Genomic DNA, 11,514 nt, shown 5'->3' on the forward strand with positions numbered 1-11,514 from the left:
CATATGATGTTTGGTGTTTGGTTTTCCAATCCTGAGTTATTTCACTTAGAATGATGACCTCCAATTCCATCCAGGTTGCTGCAAATGACATTATTTCATTCCATTTTATGGCTGAGTAGCATTCCATGGTGTGTGTGTGTGTGTGTGTGTGTGTGTGTGTGTGTATCACATTTTCTTTATCCACTCGTTTGATGGGCTTTTAGACAGACTTCGTGTATTTGCAAATGTGAATTGTGCTGCCATAAACCAAAGTCCTTTTTCTAACCCAACTGAAACCCTTAAACTCCTAGTATATAGAAATTTGGAAGCTACCACGGGCATCAAGTCTTTTGACTCTAGCCTTAAAAAGCTCTAGAATACCCTCCTTTTTATCCTCACCACTAATGACATATGACAAGCCTTTGAAGTCACTTTCCTACACTCTTCTAGGAAAGCTTCTAACTGATCGGATTGCCTCCTGTCTACTCTTTACATTGATGATGGAATTGTCCTTTCAAAAGTGGCACTGATAGTTTCACTCTTCCTCTTAAGAATCTTCAGAAGAGTGAAAACAAAATAGGTTACAAAAGTGACATGATATTTAATCACTTTAGCCTCTGAGGCACCCTGGGTGGGAGAAAGCAGCCAGAACCCCAGTTAATTGCCTCCGACCTGAAGCAACTTCTATCGGTAACCCAGCATATTATCCAAATATTACTATTTTTATTTAGGTCATTACATAAGAGCTCCAACAGCACTGCTGTAAAGCAACAGTTCTTAACTGAGACCTGAGAACCCCATGGAGAGCAATGTATGGGCATTAAGATATTTGAGATGCTCCATAGGTTTCTGGGGAGTGGATCCATAGAAAGGATCTATTCTTGAGGGGACCATACCTGTTAAAAAGTTAAAAACAGATCCACAGTACACATTAGTTTTAGGCGATTCTATACTATCTGCACAACCTCAGCAACAACCATTTTTTCCCCATGCATCTTATATTCCAGCCACAGCAGACTACTTGGCATTCTTTTCAACCTTCAGAGGTTCTTCAGCCCCTATCCTTCTGCAGCGTTATCTCCATCGCTTCCTATTTCTTACCTTAGGCTTCACCAGTGAAGAATAGTTGCCAGTTCTCTGAAATCATTTTCAAGGGTCAATGCCCTGTCATATACTATCATCAGCTTGGAATGTTCTTACAATCTACCTGGCGAACCCCTCCACATCTGTCAAGACCCACCTTAAACTCCACTTCTCCGTAAAACCTCCTCTTACTCCTACTAGAGGAATTCATTGCTCTTGTTTTCATGTTGCCACTTTATTCAACATTAATTTCACTAATTTCTGCTCATTCTAATGAACTTAATATGTTCCTCCCCACTAGACTTTATGCTACTTGAAAGCAAGGTCTCTAATTTATTCATCTTTATGTGCCTAGTATATTGTTTTTAGTTGACGTTTAATATACATTTGTTAGATGGCTGTTCGTCTGTCCCCACTTCCATATGTGAAACTTGGACTTCCTTTGAAGATCTGGATAAAATCCCACTTCTGAAAAACCTCTTGACTCCCCAAGGTCAGGGGCTACTCTCTCCTGTAAAACACAGTAGTTCACACACAAGTCTACTGTACCAGTTACACCAATCTCTTACCTTGCTCAGGCATAGAACTGAGGGGCCTTCAGTTTGCAGGCTCAGCCCTTCTTGGTTCCTTGGCTTAATCCTGACAAAGGAAGCAATTGCAGCAGTGATTTCAGACCCACCAGTGAAATCCATCCCCTCCTCAACACCACCAATAACAACAACAACAACTCCTTTTTTTTTTTTTTTTTTTAGACCTCTCATATCTTTACCTGCCAGCCCTCTCTCTCTAGAAACTGAACCTGTATAGCCCTTAACCTATTCCAAATGAGAAGATTTTGCAGGGATCATAACATTCTATCTTTCTGCTCTTAGTATTTCTACCCCACCTTAAAAATCAGTGCTTAACCAGACATTGCCTAATATTGCAGACTGACCTGCTTACCACTATGTTGAGGAAGAGTGACCTTACAGCCAGGGTAGTTTTTCTGACCAAAGCCGGCTACATCTGTTTTCTGCTTTGTTCCTTCCCCAAAAAGCCTGGAGCTAATTGTACAGTCACAGTGTTTAATAATCCATAATGCTTAACACAATGACTTCCCATAGTAGATGCTTAACATGAGTGAATGGACAAATGAACATCCAGTTATAAATATAGAGAACTGGTTGTTTAAAATATATACAGTCATATATACACATATGTGTATATATATATGAAGTATATATGTACTTATATATATAAGCATATATATGAACTATATATATGAAATGTGTATATAGATAGATAGATAGATAGATAGATAGATAGATAGATAGATGAAGTAATGGGAACTGTGGTGAAAACCTTGTTTACAGGAGACAGCTATTCCTTGGCCCTAGTCATTTCTCGACACATGAGAACATGGGACCAAGAATACCAGATTTTCCACCTTTTCAAGACAAACTGAACACTCAGATTTTTCTGTGAATTTTTTGATATTTTGGCTGGAAGAAGCATGGTTCATGTCCAGTGCACCTGTACAGGATTCACATGTGGTTAAGTCAGATATTAACAAGGGTAAAACATGTAGGCCAGTTGTCTCTCTGTGAGTTTGAGTGCTAGCTGAGTGTCAGTATTTCTGGAAAGAAGGGACAACAGCAAACATTCCATGTACAGGAGTTAGCATGATAGAGACTAGCTTGGTTCTTTTGATACTCTGCCACTGTTCTTTTCAGCTGATGATATGCCACTGCCAAAACAAGAAGATCCAGAAAGTGAGCGCCTGGTGGCATTAGTAATCTGAGACAGATAATTTGAGTGATGTTGATTGAAGAATAACTGTGCTCTAATAAGGAGATTAGGATGATTCCTTTATTGTCTTCTGCCAATGCTTTATTAGAAGAAGAGCCTGGCACAATATGGGCTCAATAAATACTTGCTGAATGCATGAATGAATGAACAAATATTGTTCTATATTTATGGAAATTTTTAGAAAAGAGTTCAGTGTTTTTTTTTCTGTGAAAATTTTCCCTAATCAAAAGAGCCTTACCTGGTGCAGTGAAGACATTATGCTAAGTGAAATAAATCAAACACAGAAGGAGAAATATTGTAATCAAACACAGAAGGACAAATATTGTATGATTTCACTTACATAAAGTACTTAGAATAACCACATTTATAGAAACAAAAAATAGAATGGCAATTACCAGGGAGTAGGAGTGTCGGTAATGCGGAGTTGTTGTTTAATGGGTACAGTTTCAGTTTGGGAAGATGAGAACAGTCTAGTGATGGATAGCGGTGATGTATGCACAAAAAATGTGAATATACTTAATCCTACTGAATTGTACACTTAGAAGTGGTAAAAATAATGGCCTTGGGAAAGGCTCCTGTGTTGTTGAACCTGCACAGTTGTGGGTGCAGCCTTGCACCAGGCAGCCCAACCCTGCCCTAAAGTAAATTTCCAGGAAAAGTCTTTCCTGGGTTGTGAATCTGCAGTAACAGGTGTGCACATCCTGGCAGCAGTTTGATGATCATGGATGAAACTGCAAACAGGACAAAAACAAACAAAAACAAACAAAATAAATAAAATGGTTAAAATGGTAAATTGTATGTCATGTCTATTTTGCCACAATAAAGAAGTGAATTATTCATAATTGTGATCTGCATTTCTGGTTTATATGGGGTTTTTCGTCAGGCTCCTTTTTGCCTTTACCCTACTTCTGCCCAAATTAATTTTTCTATCCCCTGTGTATTTCTACACACATAAAAATTGTGTGTGTGTGTGTGAGTTTGTGTAGGCACTTAGATAATCCAGAGACTGAAATACATAGGAAAAGTATATATTAATCTCTTTGCAATTTCACAACTTGGTCTTTAGAGAGTCTTATTTCTCCAAATATGCTTTGTTCTAGTTCTTCTTAGTTTTTTATTTATTTTTTGCTTTTTTTTGTTTGTTTATTTTTTGAGACAGAGTCTTGCTCTGTTGCCCAGGCTGGAGTGCAGTGGCTCTGTCTCTTCTCATTGTAGCCTCTGCCTCCTAGGTTCAAGCGATTCTCATGCTTCAGCCTCCCAAGTAGCTGAGGTTACAGGCGTATACCACCACATCTGGCTACTTTTTGTGTTTTTAGTAGGGACAGGGTTTCATCATGTTGCCCAGGCTGGTATCAAACTCCTGGTCTCAAGTGATTCGCCTGTTTGGACCTCCTAAACTGCTGGGATTACAGGTGTGAGCCACTGCAGATGGCCTAGTTTTAGATAGCTTTAAATATTGATGTCATGTGGCAATTACCATGGAATGGATATTGTCTATTGGGGTTTGTTTACTGGAAGTACTGCTTCTGACTTTCAGAAAAATATGAGAAAAAAAACCATGATGTCCACCTCTCTTCCTCCGACTTCATTTCTCATCACTCCACTTAAGTCCCATATAACTTCATGCCTAGACAATTATATTAGTGTTCTACTTTTAACTCTTAGCTCATTCAGTGTTTACTGCACTATTCAACCATATTGATTGTCTGAAACATAACCTTTTCCTAATAGATGACTTTATTTCCTATTTCACAAAGGTTATATCAAGCATGGGTGCTGTTAACTTCCTGCCCTTCCCCTACTTCTGTATACTTCTATAAACATCTCTGCATGCTGTGACCTTGCCTGCTTTCCCTGTTCCAGAAGGAGAATTTCACACTCCTACTTCCTAGCAAAGGCTAATCCAGCCACCTGTGCTCTGGCTTTCATTCCCTCCCACCTTCTCCAAGACCTACAGCTATCAGCTGTCTCTTTTCTTTCCTGTGTCTTTAGCTTCTTCCTCTCTTTCAGCTCCTTCTCTCTAGCCTATAAACAAGCTCCAGTCTTTTGCAGTTTGCAAAACAAACAGTGCTTTTCTCACCATCCTGAATTTCTCCTTCTATTCATTCTTAAGCCTCTTGAAAGACTGAGGTCTGTTCACTTTCTCCACTTTCTTTCCACTCCTACAGTCTCCTGCCACCCCTCAACTGAAACTGCTCTATGATTATTACCCATGGCTGCTTAGGCGCCACATCCAGTAGGCAGTTTTCATTATTTATTTATCCAACCTGTTTGCAGTTTTGACAACGTTGGCCTTTAAAATCATTCTTTCCTTGGCTTCCAGGGAACCACTTCTCTTAATTCTATAATTGTTCCTTCTCCCTTTTCCTCTGTCTACCCTCAACTATTGTGCATCCTATTTTGCCCTTTGGAGTCCCTTCTCAGCCTGCACAGAGGTGACAATTCCAGGCCAATGGCATCACCATAGGCTAATGACTCCAAAATCTCTCCCTTAGCCTCCGCATTCTCCCATTTTCTAAACTCAGTTGCAAACTGAACATGTCCACCTGGATGTGCAGTTTAATTCCCTTTACCCTGATCTACCCCCCAACCTCTGCTTTCCATAGCTTGGTACCTGGCTATTAAGTGCCCATGCAGAAACATGGAAAAGATTCTATTGTCTTCCTTTTCTAAATAACTAATCCAATTAGGATTGTGTGCTGTGTGCATTTCACTAAAGTGTCTCTTTAAGACTAGTTCCCTTATTTGTCTATCCCGCATGGCTCTTTAGCTATTTAGCTAATAGTTCTTTAACTATTCACTTCCTCAAATAAGTTAGCACCACGTTAAGAATCTTATAAAATATTCTTTATTTACTATAAACTCTCTATAGTAACTTCCAAATCTTTTTTAAGAACATCTGGAAATTTAGGCCAGAAATTTGATTTATTAATAATTAAAATATAGCCATGAAATAGCACTTCACATCCATTAGGATGGCTATTTGAAAAAAAAAAAAGAAAATAACAAGTGCTGACAAGGACGTGGAGAAATAGGAACCCTTGTGCACTGCCAGTGGAAATGTAAAATGGTGCCGCCATTGTGGAATGCAAAATGGTGATTCCTCAGAAAATTTAACATGGAATTATCATAAGATTCAGTGATTCCACTTGTATGTCTATACACAAAAGAATTAAAAGTAAAGACTAGATCAGATATTTGTACACCAATATTTATAAGAGTATTATTCACAATAACCAAAAATGGAAATGACTCGAATAACAATGAATGGATAAATGGATCAGCAAAATATAGTATATACATACATACAATGCAATATTTTGGGCTTTCAAAAAATTAACATTCTGATAATACTACAACATGGATGAATCTTGAGGATATTATGCTAAGTGAAATAAGCCAGACACAAAGGACAAATGTGATTGCACTTATCTGAGGTACCTAGAATAGTTAAATTCATAGAAACAGAAAGTAGAAATAGTGACTTCCAAGAGGTGTGGGGAAGGGATAACAAGGACTACTTTTTACTGAGTGTAAAGTTTCTATTTGGGATGATAACAAATGTCTTCAAGGTGAATATTGGTGATATTTGCACAACAACATGAATGTATGTAATACTGTTGAATTGTACACATAAAAATGGTTAACATGGTAAATTTTATGTTATGAACCTTTTCCTACAATTAAAAGCATTAAAAAATATAGAGAGAATTTTTCGAAACTTTCATTTCTTTAGCGTTCTGGAAGAATTTACTCTGTCCGGAATGACACAAAGGAATGGGAACTAACCGAAGCACATGATCTCTTGGCAAAATCAGAGATGTCAATGGGCAATTTGAAACCTCTGAGTGAAAAGAAATAGAGAGCATCTATAGATGTGAGGGTGATCTGCTGCAAAACCTGTCCCTCTAGTGATTGCAGAAATTCCTTCTTTCCTTGTCTGTCTGCATCTCCCCAGATGTCTGGCAGTGGAGTGTGAGTTTCTCTGCTTGAATTGGACTCTTCCTACTGCTGTTAAAGGAAACCATGAATACAGTGCACCCAATAACAGAATAGAACTATTCCTAGGAAAAAAAAATTTTAAAATACATACATTTGTAGAGTAATTATAAAGCAATCCAAAGGCTGAATAACAGACAAAAGCAACTCAAGATCAGAACAAAGCTTTGGGAGGTCTAACAGGGAAATACGTGCATCATTGTTAAGCGGCAGAGTAAATACAGCATGAAAACTCAAAACTGCTTATCTGTGTGGTTTTCATAGTGTCAGTATATATGCAGAGTTGGTCTGACTGCACTGAAAGCCATTAAAGGTCATGGAAGTAAAAACAAAAGTCAGACCGTCTGTATGAAACTTTAACAAGCAAATGCCAAGTTTCTTCAACATTTTCTCAGTTCTGAAGAAGTGAGCGAGAGGTGGCAGTAATGGTCTTTCTCTTTCTCTCTCTGTCTCCCCCCCCTCTCTCCCTCTCTCTCTCAATTGTAAATTAAAGCATTATTTTCTTTGTGGCCCCACAAATAGAATTCAATATTACAGTGAAGGTTACCAATGAAAGAGAAGATCTGTTCCTTTTAATATCTATTTATTTTCATGAATATTGCACCATAGTTAAACTGAGAACTTTGTCCTTTTAAATTGACCTGCTTTGGGGAAAAAATACGCACTCCCTTAGAAAAGACCTCCTCCTTGTCAAATCAAAATTGCTTCAGATCAGTGAAGACCACAGGAATACTCACTGCATCCACATAGAATCAGGATGCCAGAAATAGCAAATCACATGTTTTTCTTTAGTTGTGCAACACAGCTTTTGAGTACAGATCAGGAAGCTGCTGAAATGTTAGGTAGATATGGGTGACAAATTATGTTGGTTGGAAAAGTAGCTACACTCAGTGGGATGAACATGCCAAGGTATTTACATTTACTCAGCAACTGGGTACTGGAGATAGTGTTTTGTTTTGTTTTGTTTTGCAGGGGGGTGGAAAAGTATGGAAAGGAAGCAATATGTCAATTCTGCAAGCATTTACAGAATGATTACTATATGTGGGACACTATGCTAGGTACAGTTGTGAGTTACTTAAAGCTCAGCAAGTGTTGAGTAATTTCCCACAAGGTCTCATTGCTAATAAATAACAGAACATAGGCCTTTGTAATTCTAAAGTCCATGTTTTTTACCTCTATTCTATGTTACTGCTCAATTACATTTGTTAAAAGGGCCAGGTTCTGCATTATATGTTCCTCTATCTGGACTCCCCCTGTAACACCTGGATCAGTCTTCCCCAGTAGTTTCCCTTTCCTCAGTCCTCTTCTATAAACCAAGACATTCAAGAGGTCTTACTCATTGACCCTAAGTTCCATGTACCTCTGTTGCTGCTACTACAGCTACTATTGCTACAGTTAATAGCACTAGTTCTATTATAATGTTACTGTTACTAACCATGAGAATTGATAAAATTCATTGAGTACTTACTATATGGATGGAACTCTGATAAGAATTTTGCACTTGATCTTAGCCAAAAGCCCAAGAAGTGATTTCTAGGGATTTTGTAAACCTTATTTCATGTAACACTTTCAATGGTAGTTGGAGGTGCATGCGCTGGAAATAGACTTTTCTGGGGTTAGGTGCTAGCCTCTTCATTCATTAGCTGTGTGACCATTGGCAAGTTGTTTAACTTTCTGGACTTTTGATTTCCTCATCAGTACAAATGAAAATAATAAAAATATCTGTCTAAGAGAAGTTTGGAGAAAATTGTACAATGTAATTTAAAGAAATGGCTAGCACACCTGATAAATATTGGCTATAAGTTGTCATCACTATTAATAAAAATACTATTAATATTTTCATCCATTGGTAAAATCCCTGCCATCTTCATACTGCCCATCTATGAATAATTTTACCTTGGTTTATTTTTTATAACCATTTTTTTTTTTATTTCAGTTCCCTGTCTGAAACTCTATTTTGATCCTCTGTCCAATTGTCTGGATTCCTAGCCCTCTGTTTTATTCCAGGGGACTGGATATTGTCCCTAACTGCTGTTTAGCCTCTGACTGGGTTACTGCACATCACCCACTTCTGCCTAACATCTCACCTAAGGTAGAGCATGCATCATTATAGTTACAGAGGATTCAAAGATGAAAAGAAATAGCCCTGTCCTAAAACAACTTATAATCTTTAAAAAATAGAAAATATCATATCAGACATAACTTATACATCTCCTTGGATACCAGTGGCCTTGCCTCTGCTGCCTCCCAGGCCATTAGCTTCTCCTTGGAAGCCTCTGAGGTACACTTACTGTATTACTCATGCAGTTCTGCTGAATGGAGCCAACTAATTGCTTCTCCAAGAGTATCGGCCCTCCACCGTGGTTGCCACCGTGCAACCAGGTAACCAGCCATATGCCCAGAGTCTCTGGCTACTTCTGCCACTTATAGGTTCAGATGAAACACTTCACCACAGGGCATGGTTTTTGGCTTCCTGATCAGCCAGATATTACATCTGGAAGTACAGGAAAATTAACTCCCTGTGGGATCAATTTGAGTCAAAGAAGGGAAGCAGATAATAATTCTCTCTCCTCTCTCCCCTCCAACCACAGTTTTCCAGGGTGGCTGAGCAATAAGCGTAGCAAGCGATTCAGTCTCTCTGTGGCTTATTTTGAAGCAGTGGCTGGCATGATAACCTTCTATTACTTCTCATCCTTCCCAGACTCACTTCCTTTTCCCTCACTCTCACTGCCCTGGGATTGCATCTTCCATACAAAGTTTAATCATTTAATCCATGCCTCAGGGTCTGTTTCCTAGGGAACTCAGGCTAAGAAAAACATGAGTAGAACTATTAGGCACATTCTGATAACCTCCCTAATAGGGTTACTAGAAGCACTCTGGGAACCTGGAGAAGGAAGAGAAGATTAATTTAGCTGGATTTTAATACGAAGAATGGTTAATATTTACCTCTTGCTAAATGCCAGTCACTATCTAATGAGCCTCACATGTACTATGATTTTCCTCATTTTACATATGAGTAAACCAAAGCATAGCAAAGTTAAATAACTTACTCCAGGTCATACAGCCTACTGGTAGAAGTTAGGATTCAAATTTTACCATAAAGACAATGCTCTTAATTGCTAGTCTTTGAAAAAGTTATGCAAAATGCAATGAGGGGCCAGGCTTGGTGGTTCACGCCTATAATCCCAGCACTTCGGGAGACTGAAGTGGACTGATCCTTTGGGTCTAGGAGTTCAAGACCAGCCTGGGTAACATGGTGAAACCCAGTCTCTATTTAGAAAGTTTTAAAAAAGGCAGTGAGGGAAGAGGATCAAGTCGAATGGACTCTGGAGCTCCAAAATTTGAAACTGGTGAGTCAAAGAATGAAAGGAGAGTCATTAGGCTTAAAATAAGAGAAGATATGGAATAATGAGAGATCCTTATGTAGCCTGGTGCTCTTTATGATCATTCCTCTTCACACAGCCATCTCTCACCACACCTTTCCCCTTCTCCAACACACAACACACTAATATAACTGAACAGTTTTGTCTTCAGGGTTAGCACGTAACCCCATGTTTCCCTCCCACTAACTGTTGGCCTGAAAGGAAAAAAAAACATACACTTCATAGATAAATCCTCTCATTCCACACTTAGAGATAAGGAGCTTCTAAAAGCAAATATCAGACTTCGTTTTAGCCATAAATGATGTTATCAAACTATTTCCTGTTTTGATGGAGGGGGACAGTTAGAAGGCAAGAAAGCCCTGGGTCCCTGGAAGGGGACAGAATATTCTGTAGGCAGGAAAGATGGCCTTACTAATTATACAATTTATTCATGGCTCTTCATGGTTCATCTTCATCTGAGAACAAGCGAAAAAGAGCTAGTCATAGCAGTCTTGTGGGGCCATGCTTTGACAAATCATCATGGAAACCATGATCAGATAAGAAACGTAAGCAGAGATCTAATCCATGGTAGGATATTTATAAAAAATGGACAGAATTCTGTTTGGAATGTCAACTGTTTTAAACATGGAAATTGTAATCAGATGCTGGGTATTATGAAACATAATGACTGTTATAGTTCAAATTTAGTTTCAACAAATGTTTTTACAAGAAAATCCTCTATGGAAATAACATCGTTTCTAAGCTTAATCCTGGAACGATAGACAATTTTGTTAAAACCGTAGTTGTTATATTTTATCAGTCAATAATGGATGTGATTATAGAATTCATTTTATAAGGCATGCCCCATATGTGTGTGAGATGCTAGTGAGGAAGACCAATAGGAAATGCCAATATTTGAAGTAAAAAATTACAGTCCTCTGAAATGCCCAAGCATAGCTTTTAAAATAAAATTTCCCATGTGTCTTAGCCTATTTAGACTACTAGAACAAAATGCCTTAGACAGGGTAATTTATAAACAACAGAAATTTGTTGCTCACGGTTCTGGAAACTCTGAAGTTCAAAATCAAGGCACCAGCAGATTCAGTGTCTGGTGATGGCTTTAGGGATGACACCTTGTTCTTGTGTCCTCACATGGCAGAAGAGACAGAAGGAGTAAATAGGCTGCGTCAAGCCCTTTACAGGGGTACTAATTCCATTCATAAGGGTGAGTCTCCTCCAAGGCCCCGCCTCTTAATACCATCACCTTGATGGTTAGGTTTCAGCATATGAATTTTGGAGGGAT

General features: G+C 38.5%; 1 non-coding gene across 1 annotated transcript; it reads left to right on the forward strand.

The window, feature by feature from the left end:
* The first annotated feature begins 3,406 nt into the window (after window positions 1–3,406).
* Window positions 3,407–3,593, forward strand: LOC112616146. The gene has a single exon (XR_003117579.1).
* The last annotated feature ends 7,921 nt before the right edge of the window (window positions 3,594–11,514 follow it).

This window comes from Theropithecus gelada, chromosome 1 (assembly GCF_003255815.1).
Source record: "Theropithecus gelada isolate Dixy chromosome 1, Tgel_1.0, whole genome shotgun sequence".
Taxonomy (NCBI): Eukaryota; Metazoa; Chordata; class Mammalia; order Primates; family Cercopithecidae; genus Theropithecus; species Theropithecus gelada.